This window comes from Camelus ferus, chromosome 30, assembly GCF_009834535.1.
Source record: "Camelus ferus isolate YT-003-E chromosome 30, BCGSAC_Cfer_1.0, whole genome shotgun sequence".
Classification (NCBI taxonomy): Eukaryota; Metazoa; Chordata; class Mammalia; order Artiodactyla; family Camelidae; genus Camelus; species Camelus ferus.
In genome coordinates this window covers 24,769,258-24,791,891 of record NC_045725.1, presented here as the reverse complement: position 1 = coordinate 24,791,891, position 22,634 = coordinate 24,769,258, and the positions used below count along the sequence as shown (strand labels likewise).

At 41.1% G+C, this 22,634-nt stretch overlaps 2 long non-coding RNA genes across 2 annotated transcripts in view; both read left to right on the top strand.

The window, feature by feature from the left end:
• Positions 1-22,634, top strand: part of LOC116660674 — a 66,828-nt gene that overhangs the window by 18,141 nt on the left and 26,053 nt on the right. The window lies entirely within an intron of this gene.
• On the top strand, positions 1,367-17,781 carry LOC116660676. The gene is made up of 3 exons (XR_004316271.1): positions 1,367-1,379; positions 14,266-14,269; positions 16,500-17,781. It is a non-coding gene; the product is annotated as an uncharacterized LOC116660676 (long non-coding RNA).

Sequence of the window (22,634 nt, the reverse complement as noted above, 5' to 3'; positions counted from 1 at the left end):
TGCTGGTGAGCTTTCTCAGGCCATAAGGACTGAGCAATTACAGAATATTATTTCAGTGGAGGGGTCTGGCTGCAAAAAACACATTCTGTGCAGAGCTTACAGCAGCCAGGACCACACAGCCCAGCAGAAAGGATGGGACAGAATTAATGACTGATGTGTTTTGGGTCTTTAAAGCATTCTAAGAATGATCAGTTAAATCTCTTTTGTTTTTTTGGGTCTTTTTTCCTAAAAAAAACCAACTGCTTCATTATACAACTCTCTTTTATGATGCCATCTTATTGCACTTAGAAAAAAACCTTATTCTCAATTTGCATGACACCCTTAGAACAACAACAAAGAGGGAGTAAAGAGAGATCAATAGTTACGTAAGTGTCCTCCACAGCAGCCAACGTTGTTAAAAAGAATAGTGTGATATATTATTTTCCCTTTTAACTATAGTCCTGCAAGTACTATAGAAAGTGCAGATATATAAATCAGGCCTCCCTACCCCACCTCCCAATCTCATTTATTATCTCAATGATTTAATGTTTATGTAGTAGCTTTCCCTGGAACACTTTGTATGGAAGATTATTTCCCACTTTGGGCGGATAAAGTAGGCAGGACAGACCAGAAAGACGTGAATCTCTGATCTTGAACTTAACCATGTAATTAAAACTTAGCCCCCTGTGGAAAACAGCTCATGAGTGGAGGTGAATAAATTGTTCTTAGTGCAAAGGGCCAAATATCAGACCTGAAAGGATCACTTATTGACAGTCTTGTCCACGGGGAAAAAAATCCACAATTTTTATTTTCTGAAAGGTCATCTCTGATATTAAGTGTATATTTTGGTTTGTGGTATACTGATACTTAAAAATGTTAATGTTTAATAACTCATGCTTTTGAAAGTTTACATATGATACTAAATTCTAAAGATACAAAAGGGTTTACAGGGGAAGTCTCCACACCATTCCCACTCCCCAGAGAAAACCTCTATTACCAATTTCTTATGTTACCTTGCAGAAAAATTTCTATGTACATACAAGCACATACATGCTGTCCTAGACCTTGTGTTTTGTTTTGTTTTCACTTTGCAGGCTGCGGTATGTTTAACATGCTGTTAAAAAATATCCTATAAATGGTAAAATGGTATGATGTTTACCTTATGTACAATGGAAGATTTCTTTTTAACAACTTTATTGAGATATAATTTACATATACAATTCACGCATTTTAAATGTACAATTAAAAGATTTCCCTGAAACCCTCCCTATGCCTTTGTAAACGGTCCCTCAGTTAAATTCTCCTCGACTTACACCAGTGGAGCGCTCCATCTGTTCTCCCAGGACCCTTAGAGTTAAATCCCTCTGCAAGTGGCCGGCTTTGGTGATGTGCTCTCCCGAGTCTTCTGTAAGCCTGGGCCTCTGGTGGCTGGGCTTGAGGAACCTGAGACCTGCTAAACTGTTTAACTTTGCAAAGAAAAGGGCAGCCATGATTTCCTGGAGGTGGGGAGAGTGATTGAAGAGAGGAAGGCTCTGGAGCTGGAAGCCAAGCAGAGAAACTGGGAAACAGACAACTGATGGGGAATGTGGAGAGCAAAATGCTGAGTGCTATGCCACAGAAACCCTTCTCACAGTCTGCACACTTTACATGGTTCACTCCTGCCTCGAGCTGGCACCTTCTCCACCGGGAGCAGAGGGAAGAGCAGAGCTCTGCTTTGAAGCTGGTTCAGAGCATGAACAACGGGTGCCTGGAAAGAGAACCCTATCTGGGGCGTGTGGCACCTGAACGCCTGTGACATTGGCAGCCACACTGCTTCCCATCAGCACTGGGAAAACTCATCTTTTTCTCATCTTCTCTATCTTAAAAAATATTTTTTTTTTGCTAATTTCACTTTTGAACTTTTTTTCTCTTCATATTTTTTAGAAAATTTTCTTGTCAGTATGTTCCTATGTTCCTAGACCACTGGTCTAGAGAGGCTCTGGCTGGAGCCTGAAAACTCAGCCTGTTACTTAACATTCCACACTTGGCATTATTTCATAAACTGTCACGCACGATTAGCCTAAGATCCACCTTCAGAGGATCCGATGCCAGAGAAATAAAACTGCTAAAAATACAGGCGGCCCAAACAAGGTGATGGTTCACATCTTGCAAAGTTTCATTTATGTGAATATTTGAGAGAACTGGAAACATCACCTTAAATCCCACTGAGTTGCCTCCCAAAGACAAAGTGATGTGAGTCAGCGAGGCCATTCTCAGACAGCATGGAACGTGGTCCTCAAAATGTGATCCCCATACCAGCAGCATCAGCCTCACCTGGAGCACTTATGGGAAATGCAAAGTCTTGGGCCCCACAGACCCACAGAACCTGAAACTCTGGAGGGGGGACCCAGCCATCTGTGGTTTAACAAGCCCTCCAGATGATGCTGGCATGTGCTGTCCTCTGAGGACTTCAGGCTGGAAGCACAAAGATTAAGGACTGAGAGACTTTCACTTGTGTGTTTAAGGGTAGTGCCCTTTAAAAACAGAGAGAGGAAGAGGGGGGAGGAGTAGGAGGGAGGAAGGGGGAGGGCTGGAAAGTGCCAGAGGATTAGTCTCATTCCTCCAGTAACTGAGAAGCAGTGACGTGGTGGTAAATGTTTAAAACCAGCTTTTCAGGATGTGGAGTATGGAGGCACGACGGCTTGCTTTGTGATATTTGCCGATTTCCATGGTGTAACTAACCTATTTCAAGCTACCAGCGTGAGGCTGCAGAACATGGAATTGGAATCTTGTAAGCTGGCACAGCGGGCTTCACGACTTGGTCAGGTTAAGGAGAGGGCTTGCGCTGTGGCCCGTGGTAAATGCAGTCAGTCTCCTTGGGGTTGTTCATCAGGTTGAAAAATTCCCTTAGATGAGGGTTTCTCATCCTTAGCACAGCTGACATTTTGGATGGGATGATCCTCTTCCTCATGCATTGTATGACGTTTAGCAACATCCCTGATCTCGCCTTACCAGACACCTGTAGCACCCTGTCCCCACCCAGCGGTGACAACCCCAAATCTCTCCAGACATCGCCAAATGTCCCTCTGGTGGGAAAATCACTCCCAGTTAAGAATCACTGCCTTATGTTGACTTTTCAACCCTTCTAAATTTTTTATTTACATCCATCCTTTGGACTATTTTAGTCACATCCCCACATTCCAACTCTGAAAGCTTGCTTTCCTCTGCTAACTCTTTGGATGTGGAGATGACTTTCTGGCCAGTGTGGCAGACTTGGCTTATTACTCATTGTGATGATGATGACGATGATGATGATTGCTCTGCTCCGTGGCTAGATTCTGGTTTTGAGTTTGGTAACTTACAGGTGATGCTGTTTGTATGTCTGACTGTTTAATTCCCAGCAGCATAAAGTCGTGTGTCTTTCTACCTGTGGCTGTTTCCTTGTTCTTTCTTAGCCATCCCTGGAGGATTGGATATCAATCTTCCTTCTCGTTTCACCAGACTAGGGAGTAAAATAATTTGTTTTGTCTGCCTTTAATCTCCCTCTCCTTCTCTACCCTCTGTATCTCCATATAATGTAAAAGCCCTTCCAGTGGGTTGGACATTTAATAGTACTGACCAATCTTGAACATTTTAAAATCATTATGAACTGATTTAACTGTTAAACAGCAAGAGTGAGGAAGGCAAGTAAAATTGATGACTTCTTGGTGACAGAGATATCAATACCTCTAAAGTAAGGTTCCTTGCTCCCAGCTACCTAGAATGTTAGGCAGCAGGGGCAAGCCTATGCAGATGCTGCCTGTAAGTTACTAGGCAACGCCACATCGTCTTCACATCAAACCTTCTCCAGCCCTTTCCTTTGAGCTTATTGTAGTATTGGAGTTCAGTAGTTTCAGTTCAGCAAGTTCAAATATTGGAAAGCTCGCTGTCCAATGATGGTTTAAGATACATGAAACTATTTTTAAAGGCATTTTAAAACTAACCATTAAAAATTTATTCTATGTTAAAAACTGGACGTTGAAACAAATAACCTCTAATAATATTCTCTCCCAGTTTAGAATCCCATAAAGATCAAATGCTACTCTTAATAATACTTTTAATACCATGATAAAAAATCGGATTAACTAGCAGTGTGATGTTTTCTATTTGAAACATTTCTCATAGTCATTTCTAGTTACTGCTTCTAATTTCTCTTTTCCCGGTCCTTTCCCATGGAATGGGGGAAAATCTATGTGTTACATCTTCATGCATTCATGCCATTAACTGAGGGTCAACCATGTGGCAGGAATAGAGCCAAGTGATGGGTATACAAGGAGCTTCCAACCCAGTCAAAGAGAAAGAGACAGAGACAAATCAGAATGAAACAGGATAAGGATGCAACCACAGGCATGTGGTTCCAGGGGCTCAGGGTAGGGACTTCGAGGATCCAACAAAGGCTTCAGTGATGCTGTAAGTAGGAGTAATGGAGTTGGAGAGGAAGGGAAGGCATGGAGGTGAGGAAAGGCATGGCGAGTGCAGTGGGATGGCCACAGCCCAGAGTTGCTGTTACATAAAGTTAAAGGCAGGAGGTACCAGCAGATGAAGTCTGTAGGGACCAGATCAGTGAAGAAAGTGACAGGCAGCCATTGAAGAACTGAAAGCAGGAAGGATGTGATCACATTTGCATTTAAGGACCGTCTCTTTGGCAGCTGAGGGAAGGAATTAAGGGATAATAGAACTGAGCAAGAGAGACTGGTGAGGATGCTGGCACAGTGGTCTAAGAGAGAATGATGCAGGCCTGGATTTGGACACTGGCAATGTGGATGGAGAAAACTGAGCAAACTTGAGTGTCTCCTTTCAGGAGTCTGGGTAGAACAGCATGGTTATCCTGGTGTTGATGATGAAGGACAGAAAGGACTTTAAAATGACACTCAGGAATCTAACCTAGTGACAACTGTGATACCATCTTTTACCAAGAATGTAGGAGGAAATGATAGTTTAGCTTCTGTTTTAGTACATACGAGATGTTTATATATTCATCTTGTAGGCAATAGGAAATCTGAGTCCTCTTCTTGGAGAGGGAAACAAAAATGCTAAAGAAACAGACTTGGGAGTTATCAGTGTATAGATGATGTTGAAACAATGAGTGTGGAAAAGATCACTCAGACAGAGTGTAGAAAGGACTATAGGTGGAGGATTAAGCCATGGGGGACACTGGAGTTGAAGGAATAAGAGGAAGACATCAAGACTATAAAAGAGAAAGAGAAAAAAGAATGATAAATGTCAGGAATTATAAACTAGGAAATGTCATGGAAGTCAAGGGGAACAAGTGTTTCACGAAAGAGGGATAAGTTAACAATGAACAATTTCTCAGAAAGATGCAAGGAGAGCATTATTAGAAAACACTTGCCACTCATAGCAATTGGGAAGTCATATGCTGTCTTTAAGGAGCAGAGGTTTCCTAGCAACCAGAATGCAGGTGTTTGTGCGGCAAAATGAAGTTGAAGTAGACAGAGAATGCACTCAACTCTTCAGAGAAGAGAGGCATTGGACAGAGATTCTTTTTTTTTTTTAGATGGGTGAGACTAGACTAACTTGTTATCCAAGGGAAGATAAAGAAGAGGGGAATATTGAGGGAAATTAGAGAAATGAAGGGATGGCTCAAAATCTGACAGGCAGATGAGAGACATTACAGAAATGGCAAGAGCATGTAAAGATATACACAGTTTGTAGATGCCTGGGGCAAAGAATGGAGGACCAGGCAAGTGATTAACAGACCTGAAGCCTGGGCAGAAGGAGGCCAAGGAAGAACATTTTGAGGGGAGGAGGGAGAGAAATACTTTGAGCTGCCTTATATTCGGCAATCTGAAGCACAACACACAAGCGTAGGGCCAGATACAGCCTCAGAGAAGACCTGAATAGATCCTACCTTGCGACTCTGGCTGAGCTTTGGGCTTCATATGAGCAGGAGGTGAAGGCTAAGGCAGAGGTGGAGAAGTTCCCCAGCAAAGATTAGGAGAGTATTTATTTATTTATTTAGGCTTCAAGTGTTTTTTTTATAGAACACTCCACCAATAATAGCAGAATACACATTCTTCACAGTGCACATGGAATATTCTCCAAGACAGACCACATGTTAGGCCACAGAAACAATCTCAATACACTTTAAAAGACTGAAACTACACAAAGTAGCTCCTCAGACCACAACAGAATGTTGTTAAAAATCAATAACAAAAGAAAAACTGGAAAATTCCCAAATACATGGAAATTAAACAGCATGCTCTTAATAAGCAAGGGGTCAAAAAAGAAATCACAAATGAAATTAGAACACACCTTAAGATGAATGAAAGCAAAAAGACAACATACCAATACTTATGGGATGCAGTGAAAGCAGTACTCAGAGGGAAACTTACAGCTGTAATTGCCAACATTAAAAAAGAAGAAAGACCTCGAAGTAATAACCTTTCACCTTAAGGAACTAGGAAAAAAAAAAAAAAGAGCAAACCAAACCCAAAGCCAGCAGAAGGAAGGAAATAAAAGGATTAGAGCAGAGATCACTGAAACAGACAATAAGAAAACCATAGAGCAAATCAATGAAACCAAAACTTTGTTCTTTGAAAAGATCAACAAACTGACAAAACTTTAGCTAGGCTGACTAAAAATGAAATTTTAGTGTTGATGAAGATGTGGAGAAAATGGAACCCTGTCCATTGCTGGTGGGAATGTATAGTGGTTCAACTACTATAGAAAATGTTTTGGTGGTTCCTTGATAAATTAAACATAGAATTAATATAGGAGACAGGAATTCTTCTCTTAGGTATATATCTAAAAGAATTTAAAACAAATACCATATACAAATGTTCACAGCAGCACTGTTCAGAACAGCCAAAAGGTGGAAACAACACAAATTTCCATCAATGGATGAATGGATAAATAAATGAGAGTATACATATAATGAAATATTATTCAGCCTTAAAAAAGAATGGAGTACTGATACATGCTACAGTGTAGATGAACCTCAAAAACATTATGCCAAGTGAAAGAAGCCAGGCACAAGAGGTCACTTATGAGTTCATTTATATGGAATATACACTATTATAAAATCAGAAAGCAGACTAGTGGTTGCCGGGGGCTGGGAGGAGGTAGAAATCAGGGGTGACTTCTTAATGGGTATGGAATGTTTCAGAACTAGAGGGGATGGTTGCATAACATTGTAAATGTACTAAATGCCACTAATTGTTCATTTTAAAAAGGTTAATTTTATGTTATGTGAACTTTGCCTCAATTAAAAAATTTTTGCAGGAGCTGAAAGAATACAGGGTCAGAACACAGGGGAATAAGTTGTCCTTGAACCAAAAAAAGAAGACAGGATAGATTTTAGATGTAGAAAAATATATAGTTGGGAAGGGTAAGAAGTAGAGGGAGACAATTTGTGACAAAATTTGGCCCCAGTTTTCTCAGTGAAGTAATAAAAAGAGAATTTGTCTCCCCTTGGGCAGTCAACCAGCTGTCACTAGTGGTGGTGTTGTGAGGATGGATGACCTGGACCATAACAATGACTCATCACTGAGTATCCTTATCTTAGAGGGAGGGGCCGAGGAGCCCTCATTTTGACTCCTGACTGAGAAGCATCTGATTCAAAGCGCAACTGTTTTTCTGTGGTTTGCCTTGAGCTCAAAATAAGAAAAATCACTCAAGTAGATTTTGCTTATTCTAAGACTTTGAAAGGTACTACAGTCTCTCAATATTGCAGCTGCAGGTCTCTAAAGGCTTGTTGATCACTTCTGTGAGTCATCACAAAGCTTCTAGAATTTAAGATGGCTCCTCTCTTATCAGATCCTCTTTGATAATAAACAGCGGGGATGCTTTGTGGCCAGGAACCAGCTTGGGTTGTAAGACCTGTTTAATCTCCCCTAGGAAAAAAATGTGAAACAAAAGAAAACAATCTCTGAGCCCTGTAACAGGAGAAACCAGCCCTCTGCACAGAAGTGTTTATTCTTCCACGACTACAGAAGATCCAAGGAATCCATGGATTCAAACCATCACCATCATCATCCTCACATTTATTCACCTCGTGTACTTTTTAGAATGAGCAGAAGGGATAGATGAATAACAATAAATGAGTGATTATTATGGTTATAATTATTAGAATTAATCAACCAAAGCACAGTCATGCCCAGCTCGAATCCTGGGTCAAGATGGCAAGTGCTTTACCCCAAAAAGATCCCTGATGTGGAAGTCTGTAAAACACAGAAGTCTTCACTTCAGATGATTGATTACATTAGCTCAGAATAGGAGATTCTTCTAATGTCACCCTGGAACAACAGAGCCTCTAATTATACAACGCCTGTAGGTTAATAGTAAAACTAGGGACCGACCACTGGAGGGGAAAAAGCAGAATTCTTTCGGGAAATTGGCCTTATTTGGACATCATGTTTCTTCTACAAATGGCTCTTAGCTGGCCTGTCATTTGACCTCTCTTCAACCTTGATTTTTTTTTTCAGCACAGAAACGCAAGTTCCCATGTCCCTTAGATGGGGAGTGTGTGTTGTTCCAGGAAATCTCTTTGATTAAATAGCAAATTTTATTCCCCTGTGTGTAATTGCCATGGGTTTGTGTGGGCCATTATGTATAAAGCGTGCCCAAAGAAAACATGTAAATGGCCAACAAGTGTATGAGAAGATATTCAACATCACCAATCATCATAGAAATGCCAATCAAAATCACAGTGAGATGTCACCTCATACCTGTTAGAATGATCATTATAAAATAAACAGAAAATACCAGTGTTGACAAGGATGTGGAGGAATTAGAAGACAACACTGTTGATGGAAATGTAAATTGGTGTAGCCACTATGGAAACAGTATGGAGGTTCCTCAAAAAAAATAAAAAATAGAACTACTATATGACCTAGCAATCCTATTTCTGAATATTTATCCAAAAGAGTTGAAAACAGGATTTCAAAGAAGTATTTGCATTCCCAAGTTCATTGCAGCATTATTCATAATAGCCAAGAGGTAGAAACAACTCAAATGCCCATCAACAGATGAAAGGATAAACAAGGACATGGTCTGTACACACTATGGAATATTATTTGGCCTTAAAAAAGGAAGGAAATCCTGCAATATGTGACAACATGAGAACATTATGCTAAGTGAAATAAGCCAGTCATGGAAGTACAGATACTGCATGATTCCACTTATATGAAGTGCCTAAAGCAGCCAAACTCATAGAAGCAGAGAATACAAAAGTGATTACTAAGGACTGGGAGTGGGAGAAATTAGTTGTTTTTCAATGGGTAAAAAATTTCAGTCATCCAACATGAAATTCTCGTGATCTGCTGTACAACAATGTTCATAGTTAATGCTGTACACTTAAAATTCTGTTAAGAGGGTAGATTTTATGTTACTTTTTTTTAAACCACTGTTTCTAAAATAAAAGAAACCAAATGGAGCAAAAATATATTTGAAATCGTTCATGGCATACATATAATTTGTAATTGCATCCAATCAAGCTGTGATAGTCTTGAATTCAACAGAAGTGGTAGTTGACATAATTTACAAATATAAATACACAGAACTACAATATTATATATACACATACACAATTTTTGTGATGAGGCTGGTGTTAAGTAAAAAATACTTCTGCCTGGGGCTTCCTCATTGTCCCCTGACCAAATCGCCACATCTCCCTGCATCTGTATCTATACTCTGTGCCTTCTCTCTGATTACAACAGATAAACTGTCCTTGTTCATATCAAAGGGCAACTTCTTCCCTGGCACTGTTAATCTTATCTCCTCTTCTTCCTAAATAACTTCACTCCTGCAATTTTCTTTTCTTTCTCTTACAGCATCAATTTGTTTCCTTCAATGAGATCAGTTCCATCAACATAAAATATGTTCTAGTACTTTCCATTGCTAATTGTTTTCCTTTGATCCTAAATCCTTCCCCACCTATCAGTCCTACTTGTCTCCCTTTCACAGTAGAACTTCTCCAAAGAGTTCTTCATAATGGGTGCCTCTACTTACTCATCTTCATTTATTTCTGTGACCTACTTCAAACAGGATTCTGACCTCACTGTTCCATGAAAACTGCTCTTTTAAATGTTGCAATGGCCTCTGGGTTGTAAATCCAATGATCACATTCCTGTCTTAATTCTATTTGCCTTTTTAGCACAATTGACCATTCCCACCTGCTCCTGGACTTTTCTCCTTGGCTTTTAAGATATCTCCTTGTCTGGTATTGTCCTACCTCAGCCCCCTGGTTGGCTCCTTGGTTTGATGTCTAAGGGTGGGAATGCCTTGTTCGGTCCTTTATCTGCATATGCTAACCTGGATAAGATTAATTACTTCCACAGTTTAAATACTATGTATGTGCTGATAGTTCCCAGATTTATATCTTTAGCCCTGAAATCATATACTTGATTTCCTAACTCGAATGAGTATCTAATAGATTTCTTAAATGCAACCTGTCCAAAAAGAAAGTCAGTTTCCTCTGGCCAACACCAATCTGCCCTAATCTTTTTCCATCTCAGCAAAAAGCACTATCACTCATGTTTTTTCCCTTTCCCTCCACCAACCACATGCCATCCATTAGCACGTCCTATTAACTCCTCTCCAAAACTTACCCGAATTTGTCCGTTTCTTCCCATATCCATCACTACCACCTGTGTCCCAGCTAGTATCATCTCCTCCCTGGACCTCAACAAGTCCTTCCTGACCTGCCTCCCTGCTTCTCACTCCTGCTTCTTCTACAAACCGTTCTCCTTGCAGAAGCTAGGATATCATCTAAAATCACAAAGCCAGTCTTGTGGCTCTGCTGTGCTTAAAAATTCTCCAGTAAGAGAATAAATTTCACTCTCTGCTCTGGGCTGCTGAGGCCTATGTGGTTGAGCTCCTGTTTGCCCCTCTATCCCCATCTTCTGCCTCCTTCCCTCACTGTGCTCACTGATGCTGACTTTTGGCCAATTCCTAAAGCATATTAAGATCTTTCTTATCTTAGGGACTTTGCACTAAATTGGTCCTTTTGTCTGAAATTTTCTCCCCTCCGAACAGTATGTAACTGACTCCCAGCTCCTGGGGCAGGATTTCTCTAACCAGCCTATCCAGTGCCACTCTGTACCATATTACACCTTTTTATTTCTCAATTGCACACATCACCACTGAAAAGCATTGCTTCTTTAAATTAGTGTACTTTGTGGGGGGCGGGGGGTCTGTATTCTCCACAAGAACGTAAGTGCTACAATGGTAAGATTGCTAGGTTTAGCAAATAAAAATACAGGATACCCAGTTACATTCAAGTTTCAGATAAACAAAGAAGAATTTTTAGTATGTTTTATGCAATACTTGGGACAACTGTATACCAAAAAAAAAAAAAAAGGTTTTCATTGCTTATCTGAGATTCAGATTTAACTGGGCATCTGTATTTTATCTGCATTTCTGTCCAAGAGCAGAATTACCTAGACTACTTTATCATCCTAACAGATACAGTGATGTCTGACATATAGCAAGTGCCCCATAAAATACTGATGAAATGAAACAGTGATTAAAGGAACAAAAGAAGGGAAAGGAATAAATGCTCAATCCAAAAACTAGTTTTAGTTATTGTGATAGTTAGTTTTATGTATCAACCTGACTGCTCAGAGAGCTGGTAAAACATTATTTCCAGATGCGTTGGTGAGGGTGTTTTGGGAAGAGATTAGCATTTGAATTGCTTAACTGAGCAAAGTAGATTGCCCTTCCCAGTGTGGGTGGGCATCATTTAATTCATTGAGGGCCTGAAAGGGAACAGAAAGGTGGAGGAAGACCAGATTTGTTCTCTCCCAGCTTGAGCTGAGACATCCATCCTCCCCTGCCCTCAGACAAGGCGATCCAGATTCTTGGACTTTTGGACTCAAATCAGGACTTCAGACCATCAGCCCCCTGATTATCAGGCCTCTGGACTCTGACTGAATTACCCTGCTAGCTTTCCTTGGTCTCCAGCTTGCAGGTGGCAGATCGTGGGACATCTCAGCCTCCATAACTGCTGAGCCAACTCCTGTAATAAATCTCCTCTTATGTGTATCTATATATAGCCTGTTGGCTCTGTTTCTCTGGAAAACCCTGACTAATACAGTTATCCAGACTGTAACCCAGTGCCTCTCAAGCGTCAGCCTGTATCAGAATCACCTGGGGGCTTGTGGAAACGCGGATTGCTTAGCCCTGGCCGCAGAGATCCTGATTCGGCAGGTCTGAGGCGGGGCCTGAGAATGTGCATTTCTAACACATTCCCAGATGGGGCTGATGCTAGTGGTCAAGGGTCACACTTTGAGAACCTCAGCTCTAGCTCACATCTGAGGTCTCTGAGTTGCTTATTTAACAGACAACCTTCACTTGAATTCCAATTTAGGGACAGAGGAAAGAATACTGGAGTGTGTGGTTCTAGTCTACCTGGAAACAAAAAAAATGGACTAAATCTCGTGCTGTAAAGAAGGATTACCTTCTGCAGCATGCCTGGCCTTTAGCTCTATTCAGCTGAATCAATGCTTAAAAAAAATGACCCCTAGGATGAGTAAGAAATCTCTAGACACACAGTGGACTGTAGGACCAGACACACACCTTTAGAGGAAACTCATACAGCAATCAGAGCATCTCAGGACAGAAAGCAGGAGTCACGTGACAGTGTCTGAAAAGCTGGCCAAACAGAAAGAAGTCCCACGAGGCCCCATTTATGTTTTCCAAGTTAATTAAATTTATTTAATCATTTATTTGAGAGCGAGTTTTCTCTCCAGGATTGGTAGCCCCTGACAACAGACAAAGAGGACAAAGGCACAGCTCTACCAGGTGGCAGCATGAATTGTGTCTCTGTGTAATTGATGAATGTTCTGGGACCCCTTCATTTCCACAAAATGATCCCTCACTCCTATTCCTGAACAACTTCAGCCCTTTACCTTGGAGATATTTTCCACCTATCTCCTCATTTTCTCTTGGTCCCATGTGGCCCTAATGGTCCCTTGTAATAAATGTTTGTGTGCTTACACTTTAATTTTATTTTATGAGTTAAGAGACTGAGTTGAGAGGATACCTGTGCTTCAGGGATGGAAATCACCATGGCTGCTTCTTCAGTGATTTTAGCCACAACTCCAGCTGCCCTGACTCTCCCTTCTGTTTTCCCAGTTTCCCAGGTTTTCAACCGGGAAGCCGTTTTCCCACTCTCCTGTCAATTCCACTGCTGCATGACCTTGACATTCCTTTCTTCTCTTTCACAGCCACCTCCACGGCCCTGGTTCAAGTCCTCACATCTCTTGCCTGGGTTCCCTGCTTCCCCTTTTCCAGTCCATCCTGTAACCACGTTTTCATTCATTTATTCACTCAATATCAATTACTGAGTACATGCTACACATCAGATTGTGCTAGATGAACGGGGGAACAGGATGATGTCTCTCCCTTTCTTTCAAAGCACAACTGGGATTTGCCCTGAACTCCCCTAGCGTTTGGATCTTGCCTAAGCTTTCTCCTCCTGGGAAGTTCTCTGCATCTTCCTCTGTTGAAGTCCCATTTCCATTTCAAGGTTTAGGTACTCTCTCCTCTCCCTCTTCTCTACTGCAACACTGTCACCCCTTTAATGTAAAACGCATCCTAGCCATCCATATTGATACTGTTGCGTTAAGTGTTGGACCTGCTTCCTGGCTTCCAATGGTATTTATCATCCAGTAGAAATAGTTCCTCTAGAATTTGTTTGTGTGGCTGTAGGGGAGGCAAAACTTGACCTCTACCCATCTTTGGTTTTCAGCTGAAACTCTAACAAAAAGATTAGCAAGAGGAAAAGGAACAGTTTATTAACAAGTGCAGCGCACATCACACAGGAGAATGCTAAAGGACAAGTAACTCCAAATGGCAGCTTAAAACTCCAGTTTACACAGCATCTTCAACAAAGAACAGCTGATTTGTAGAAAGACGACAGGACAAAGGGGTTTGGGCTGGGGGACTGAAATGTGGAGCAGTCACTAGGAAGATAACAGTTAGTTTAGCAAGGTGTGTTTGTACAGATTCTCACGCCCAATTCCCCATCTCTGGTGATAAGAATGTCTTCCTCCTGATACAGAGAGGGCACCTTTCACTTGTGAGTTTTATCTCCTGCTTTCAGGAAGAAAGAAGGGTCTTCTTTCCACCTGCTGTTTTTCAAATTACTTTAACTCAAAATAATCAACATGCCAAAAAGGCATTTTGGGGGGCGACATGCTCTGAACTGCTTCATAGCTAAAGGATTATCGGGGTATAATGGTACAATGATCCACTCCAAGGCAGCAGAAAGGCATTAGCACACAGCATGTGTCTGGAGAGAAAAAGTCTGGTGGGTACATCTTTTTGAAAGCACATGGAATGGTGATGTCCTCCCCCTACCCTCCACATCCACTAAACAATTAAATGTGTCCTCTCCCCCCTTGCTTTGGAGAACCTAGTGTCATAAATGGCACTTATACAGCATTACAGTCAATCATGTCCCAAAAGTGACTCAAGTCAAAAAATTCTGAAACTGACAATCTGTTGTCTTCTTATTTTGACTCTCTCCATAGTAGTTCCAAGGTTGTATTTTATCTTTTTAAATTTTTACTTGTTATAAAACCTCTATTAGGTTTTAATAGCACAAAAGGGGATTTTGAAAGAAGAAAGTCCCCCATCTCAGTGCTCTTTCTTTTCATCACAAAGAAGGACTTGCTGTTTAGGTGATGTGGTGTCTAAATTGCCTGCTGCTGTACTGAGGGCTGAGGGAGGTCTTGTCCTGTCTAGAACCTGGACTGGGTCAGCTAATGAATCCGTGGTCATTAGTGTTTCACATCCCCATTTGCCCATTCTGAGATAATAAAATAGGGAAGCCGGGTATATTACAAACGCTCATTTGCTTATTTAATATGATTTCTGGGACACCAGGAGAGGTTCTTCGAGCAATAAACTCTCTCACTTGTTTGCTAGTCCCTGAAATGTTGAGGTACATGATTCCTTTGCTTTCAGACCCTGACCTCTTTCAAAATGATGGAGGTAACTAAGTGAGCTGCTGGTTGTTGACAGCCATTTATAGTCGGTATGATGTGGTTTCAGGTTTTATCTTGAGAGGGATTTTGTTTGGGAAAGAGCTTAAGGTCCAAAATATGGGAAAGAGACTCTGGTGACAGGTTGGGGAATGCCAGAGAAAGCTCTGGCTCACATCACACCACAATTTGGTCTAGGATCAGCATTGTGGAAAACACCACCACCAAATCTTAGAAAAACAGGTAAATCTGAAGTCTTTCTCTCCATACATGGAACATCAGAACACTCTGCAAGATGACTGTATACATAGGGAAGAAAGTGAATGAATCTCCACGAGAAACATCTGGACTCTTCTTTAGAGAACATTGCACTAAGATGACACTTTAACCATCCAGAGTAAGTCAGGCCTGAGAGAGAGGGATGGACAGCGGAAGAGGGCGCCCTCGTGGGAAGAGTACTGTCAGTGCTCTCCCAGCCGCCAAAAGGTGGTGTTAAATGGGTGACACTGTTTGGTGGGAACCCAACCCTGTATCACATGAGCGTGTGGGTTGTACCAGAGTCTGCCACTTCTAGGGCACAAAAGAGGCAAGAAAGACTTTCTTTTACCAAACTTGCTTTTCTATAAAATAGCTTGGGACTGAACATGCAGATTCTTAATTACCTTGCCCCCTTAGATGTGGTGACTCAGGTGGAATGTTCCTAGCCAGGTAAGCTGTGGGTCTGTACCCCTAGTCAGGAGTGGTGCCCACCTTTCCTCCCAGGAAGATCTGCTTCGAGGCCCTTAATTCTCAAAGCCCTCTATTACAGCAGCCTAAAGAATTATTCTTAGGACTTAAGTCTTGTAAAACAGCCAAAAGTCCCTTAAATTCTGGGCCGTATTATGTGGAGATATGCCAACCCCACCCTCTGGCCTGCTTCCTGCTTGGCAATTTAGAAAGAAAGCAGAACAGTGAGCTTTCCTAGCCCATTATTCACCTCTGAAAGGTAATCAAAGGGAATGCCTTTCCTCCTATTATCCTATTGTTCAATTTTATGGAGGACTGCCTCTGAATATAGATATTGTCAAAGCAACCAAGAACCTAATGTAAACAAGAGTTTCCTAATAATATTTGTTCAAATTATCTTATTCCCATGGCTAGCACTGCCAAATTCCTGAAGGACACATTGGGGCTTCCGTACTATTTAATTGACTTTAACAGCTGACCATCTACCTACAGGACACCCAAGTAGGCCATAGGGGCACCAGCTCAAAATGTCATGTGGATGAAATCATATATGTGTATTCTTTTTTGTCTGGCTTCTTGTACTCAAGCTCATGTTTGTGAGAATTTATCACGTTGTTGTATGAAGCTGTAATTGATCATGTTCATGTCTATGTAGCCTTCCATCATAGGTCTATGCCACTGTTTATCCATTTTGCTTATGGTGGACATTTGGGCTGTTTCCAATTTGCAGCAAGTATTAGTTTCCTATTGCTTCTGTAACAAATGACCACAAGTTTAGTGGCTTAAGATAACACAAAATTGTAATATTGCAGTTCTGGAGGCCAGAAGTATAATGTGGGTCCACAGGGCTGCCTTACTTCTGGAGCCTTTAGAGGAGAACGCATTTCCTTGCCTTTTGGAGTGTCTAGAGGCCACACATACTCTTTGGCTCATGGTCCATTTCTCCATCTTTAAAGCCAGTAACATGGTATCTTTTCTCCTCTGTGACCTCTGTTTCCATCCTCACATTTCTCTCTGACTTTGACCTTCCAGTGTCCTTCTTATAAGGATCCTTGTGATTACATTGATCCCACCTGGATAATCCAGAATAATCTACCAATCTCAACATCTTTATATTTATCACATCTGCAAAGACCCCTTTGCCATGTAAGGTAGCATGTTTATAGATTCCAGGGATTAGGTTGTGAATATCTTGGGGAGGGGGGCACTATTTAGCTCACCACAGAGCATTTTGAATAAACCTGCCGTGTACATTCATCTACATGTCTTTTGGTACAAACATTCTGCATTTCTCTTGGGTGTATACTGAAGAATGGAACTGCTGAGTTATAGAGTATAAACATGTTTAGCTTTAGATTCTGCAAAAATGGTTTTTCAAAGTGGTGCTAAGTTACCTTCCTCCCCAGCAGCACATGAGAGATCCAGTTGACCCACAACCTCTCTAACACTTAGTGTTGATATTTAACCATTGTAAGATACAGAGGTATCTCACTGTAATTTTAATTTGCACATTATTGATGACCACTGAGGTTGAACAGTTTCTCATATATTTATTGGTCATTTAGATATCCTCTCTTGTGAAGCTTTTTTTTTTTTTTTTTTTAGTCTTTTGCCCATTTTTCTATTTGGTTGTCTTTTTCTTACTGATTTGTAGGAGTTCTGTATATATTCTGGATCCAAGCCCTTTGTCACGTATATGTGCAGTAAATAACTTTTCCCCCTCTGTGGTTTGTCTTTTTAATCTTTTAATGGTATCTTTAATGCATAGAAATTCCTGATTTTAAGGTAGTACAATGTCTACAAGAAATCTCAAGAAAAAAAATTAAATATTTTGAACTGAATGAAAATAAAAACACAACATAACTAAATTTATGGAGTGAACCTAACGCAGGGCTTCGAGGAAATTTTATAGTACTAACTTTTGGCATTGTTGATTTTATTGATTATAAGTTTGTTTTCTATCTTACTAATTTTTGGTTTTTTTAAATTTCCTTCTTTTTACTGTTAGATTTGATTTTCTGTTTCCTAAATTCTTTAGATTTTTAAATTGTTGCTTTTTCAGCTTTTAAAATTTTTCTAATATATGCATATTAAAGCTATAAATGGCCTCTAAGCTTGGCTTTAGCTGCATCCCAGAGATTTTGAAATGCAGCAATTTAATTATGGCTTAATTCGAAATATTTTCTAATTTCCATTGTGATTTCTTCTTTTGCCCATGGATATTATAAATGTATTGTTTAATTTCCAGACATATGGGGATTTTTCTCCTTAATGTTTTTGTTACTTATTTTTAACTTGATTTCACTGTGGTCAGAGGAAAAATATTAATATTGGTAGTGCAAATTCTCAGTACCTTTGTAGCTCTCCAATGTCTTTAAAAAAAAAGTTTTTATATTTAGTCCAACTTTTCTAGTTGTTTTCAGAAACAAGTATAAAACAAAATAACCTACTCAGCTATTGCCAGAAACATGACTACCACCAATGATAATTAATTGTGATGCTGCCACAATCCACAGGTCACTCACCAGCAAAAAAAGAAAAAACTCATCACTACATCCATAGTCAGAGAAATAAGCAACTTGATCTCAGAATTCCTTCTTATTTTCTCCAAAGCCCATGTTCTTGCTATTTCTAACATGCCATTTATTACATTTATTACTGCTTTCCAGGCCCTCCCTGACTCCACATTTTCTAGCTAATCTTATTTCCCCTCTGTCCTAACTCGCTCTTCCCACTGGACTTTTTCAGTGCTCTTCTCCCTCTTGTTTACAAATGTCAAAAGCATGCGAATCGTGTTCCTCTGTTATGTTATCCTCAGACTCTCCTCACTTTTCTTTGAAATGTCTGCCCTTTGATTTTTTTTTTTTAGTCTAATGCATAAGAAAATAGATACATAAATATTAAAGTAAAAAAGAGGGTCATCTGCATGCCACTGAAATTGCCTGGAACAGCAGCAGCGGCACACGGCACGTTTTGGAAACTGAGCCGGTGCCTCACCTCGCTGTGGGGTCAGAGGATGCACAGCGAGTTGTAGGGAATGTTATCGAGAGGACTTACGTGTCTAATAGGTCACACCTCGTGGCGCATGTGGTCCTTTACATTTTGAGATTCTCAGCCCAGTTTCAAAATCTCAAAAATAGCACACAATTCTGGAAACATTTCTTTAGGTATAACTTAAAAAATTAAACCATATGGTCTACAGCCCTCCTCCAAACCTAGAAATTGCAGGCTTCCCTCGAAGATGGGGAGCACTCTTAATTGGAGACATAAATAATTGTCACATTCGTATCAGTGGGTTCCATAGGATTGCTTATACTTGAGTGGATCCTTGGGAGAGGGCAGTTTGCAGTAATTGCTGGATTCCCCAGGTCAGAAAGCAAACAAATGAAAAAACAAAAGCCTCTTTTGGTGAGAGTAGAGATGGTAAAATGTTTTTAGTATTACGGGTTTATTATTTCTTTGAGACTCATTTGAAGAGTAATGCCAGCCATCCCAGGCAGACTAAAATCTATGTGAATTATCAAGTCCATCAAGGGAAAATCACTCCACTGAGCCCCCACGTCACCCATTTCAAAACTCAATCTCTCTGCTGCAGCCCACGGCTACCTCCTCTCCTCTTCTTCGTGGAGATGGACATTAGCTGGTCACTAAGTCTGTAAAATAACCCCTAAGTTTTCAGACACCACAATCATTAACCTGCTCCTCAACCTTCTCCCTCCAATAATCCTCATCTCTTTAACCTTTCCTCACTGGCCCAATGTGAGGACTGAGCCCTAACTCAACCCTCATCTTGGAATCTTCTCTGAATTTATCTGACCCAAAAGAAGACAGAAGTGAAATCAGCACTGGGTTAAACAGTGGGACAAAGCCAGGGACTGCCTCACTCCAGAATTATGCACGCTGTGAAAAACAGTGAAAAACAAGGCTACTCGAGTGTGTCTTCAGAAGTATCTTATTACAGTGAAGAAAACACAGCCAGGATGAGGTGCAACATGAGGTGCAGCCAGCACAGTGACGTCATGCCCAGGAGAGGAAAACAAACATCCCAGGGTTTGAGACCAACTCCCCAGAGAGATGAAGCCAACAAGGCAGGAGGGCCCTTGCTAGCAAAACCAATGTAAACAAATTAAGGTAAACATGAATGAGTCCTTTTGTTCAATGAGATTCCAAGCCCTGGGAAAGCTGAGAAGCACCATATATGTATCATACATCATAGAAGTATCATGTATCAAGACACAGATGATAAATACCTGCAGGATTGTCTTATACATGACAAGCAGGAGTAAACGCACCATCTGAGAACTAGAAGCAATTTCCTCAGCCCCCTTTCCTTATGTAAATTTGAAGACTTCAAGTCAGAGCAGAGAATTATTCAAGCTCTGCCTTAGTTTCCTACTTCTGTTAGGGTCTTTGAGATCACACTCTTCTTCCTTGCCTGATTGATGAGCCAATTGAGAAATAGATCAAGAAAGATGGAGGTCACAACAGCACCTTTATGAAGCTGATATTGAGGATGTAGCTTATATCTGTGAGCAAATAAACTTTCCAGTACTGAATCCCTGTCACAGCAGCCTGGACCACAGCAGCCTCCCACCCCTGCCCTGCCATTCCCCAGCCCACATCCCAACTTACGTTCCCTGAGGGCGGGGCAGCTCCCAAAGAGGAAAGCAGAGAGGAGCTGAGCCAATCACATTGGTTTGTTCTCTCCAAATTTCCTATGGCCAAATCACTCCACCTTCTCCCAGCAGAGGGAGAGACAGCCTAGGGTGTTACATAATGAATAAATGGATGATTATGTGTGCAAGTGTAGGTGTGCATGTGCATATGTGTGCATGAGTGGGTGTACATATGTGTGCCTAAACGTCCAAATGTGCATGTATGCCTGTATAAAGTCATCTCTGTAGCTCGAACTCAAGAAAAGGCTCAATTTGAGTCCCATTGGGAGCCCTGGAGAAGCAGGCTTCCTAGAACAAGGGAGGGTTTGCTCTTTCTCTCTGGTCTGTTCTGCTCAAAGTCTAGTGAGCCACATCTGGACAGTACAGTGGGCGTGTCCAGGGGTGAGCGACCTGACAGAGTAATACAGGGGCCTAAACCACATCAGCCTTTAATAGACTTGTTTGTGAGTCTAAGGAAAAGTCAAGTTCCAGGCAAGGACAGGCTGCCTGGTCGTTCTAGTTGACAGATGAGGCTTTGTGGGGGCAGCCAGGATGCAGAAGTAGAAGATGGTACCCTCAATATGCCACATCAGCCTGAGAGGATGGGGAAAAGGTCTTCAGCTCCAGGATTCAGTGGAGCCAAGGAGCTACAGATGGGATGAAGTTGGAAAGGCAAACACACCAACAACTGAGGTGGATTCCAAGAATGAGGAATGGTTAGCGAGAAATATGTCAGGACCCAGTCAGCTAAAAGCCAACATTGGGTGGATTCCCAAAGTAGGGACCTAAGAATGGAAAGGGATTGAACAATCAAAGATCCAATGATGCAAAGACACATGGACTATAGACTGCCGCTGGTCCCAAGGGGTGTAGTACCTGCCATCTGAGAAAGCTTAGTAGGCACTGGGTTCATTGCAGAAGAGCTGGTAGCTGTTAACTAAACTGTAAGCTCCTGGAAGGCAGAAAGTGCAGAGGTGAGGTCTTGATCATCAGGCAACCGATGGATATTGGCTGATCAGTCGCTTAAATAAGCCTTTCAAGAGAAAAGCCTCTTAATTTGTACCTAATGCCTTTGAACGGCTTTGATTTTCCAGTTTCTCTCTTCCTCTCTCTTTTTTTCCTGACAGCTGTTATTGCTTCAGCAAACTGAAGCTGTTGCTATTTCAGCATCATTGCTAAGAAGGGCATCAGAGCATCTTAATGTCAGGCTGAGCTCACTCATCCAGATTAATTCCTTAGATGTTCAGCAGAATTTCGGGTAAAGTCACATTTGGGCGGAACAAAAGGCAGATAACTCACTTTATCTGAGAGCCTTTTATCTTCTTGACAAACCCCAATTCTCATCCATTCCAATTTTCATGGCAATTCAAGAAATTGCTAGAAGAAGAAATGTGGACTTTGGAAAGATACACTTTGCTCCTTGCTATCATGTGAAGGCCTCATCGTCCCTGCAGTTTCTGATTTGGTTCCCCGGGATTACAGAACCATGGCGATTACTGTGTCCCTAAGTTTCTCACTGGTTTTAAAGAAGTAGCTGGTTTCCACTTTTATTTATGGAAACTTCAAGAATTATCTCCAAAGACCAAGAGTCCAAGAAGATATGCAGAATCCTAGAGTTGGAGAGGACATGTGTGGTGACCTCACCCCCTCCTGTGTCAGATGGGTAAACTGAGGCTCAGAGAAGTGACTCTTGCCTAACAAAGTGGAATGTTGGCACTTTGAACCAAGCTAACCCATGTTCTAAGTAACACTCCTCCTCATTGACAGAAATACTGGCAGTGGATCCAAATATTAAAACCATGCATGCAAGAGAAGGATTAAAAATAGAATAAAAAGTAATCAAAACAAAAGGCAAAAATAAGGGGAAACACCTTAAACAAAAAATAAGGCACATGGCATTTGCTGCCTAGACCAGGTAATTGTTCGGCTAAACACAATTTTGCACCCATAAGACAAAGCACTCTAAAGCTGTCTAAACGTGTATCTCAAAAAGTGCATTATATCCCTTTTTTCTCTGCAAAAATGACAAGCAGTTTTAATCTTTTTCGAGCAAGTGATGACAACCCCTAGCACCCAGCATTATGAAAATTCAGGGATGTAAGTTTCACCCTTCATCTCTCTCAGTTTTTATCCTCAGAACAAAGGAAAATTGTCAGGCATTGTGCTGACAATGGAAACGTAAGCTCTTTTTTTTTTCCCCTGGTTTTTTTTTTTGTTGTTGTTGTTGCTAGGGTATAAAACCACGTGTGCCATAAAACTCTCTCCCATCTGGCTGGTGTTTGAAACTTCGCTGGGACCCAGTTTTTAC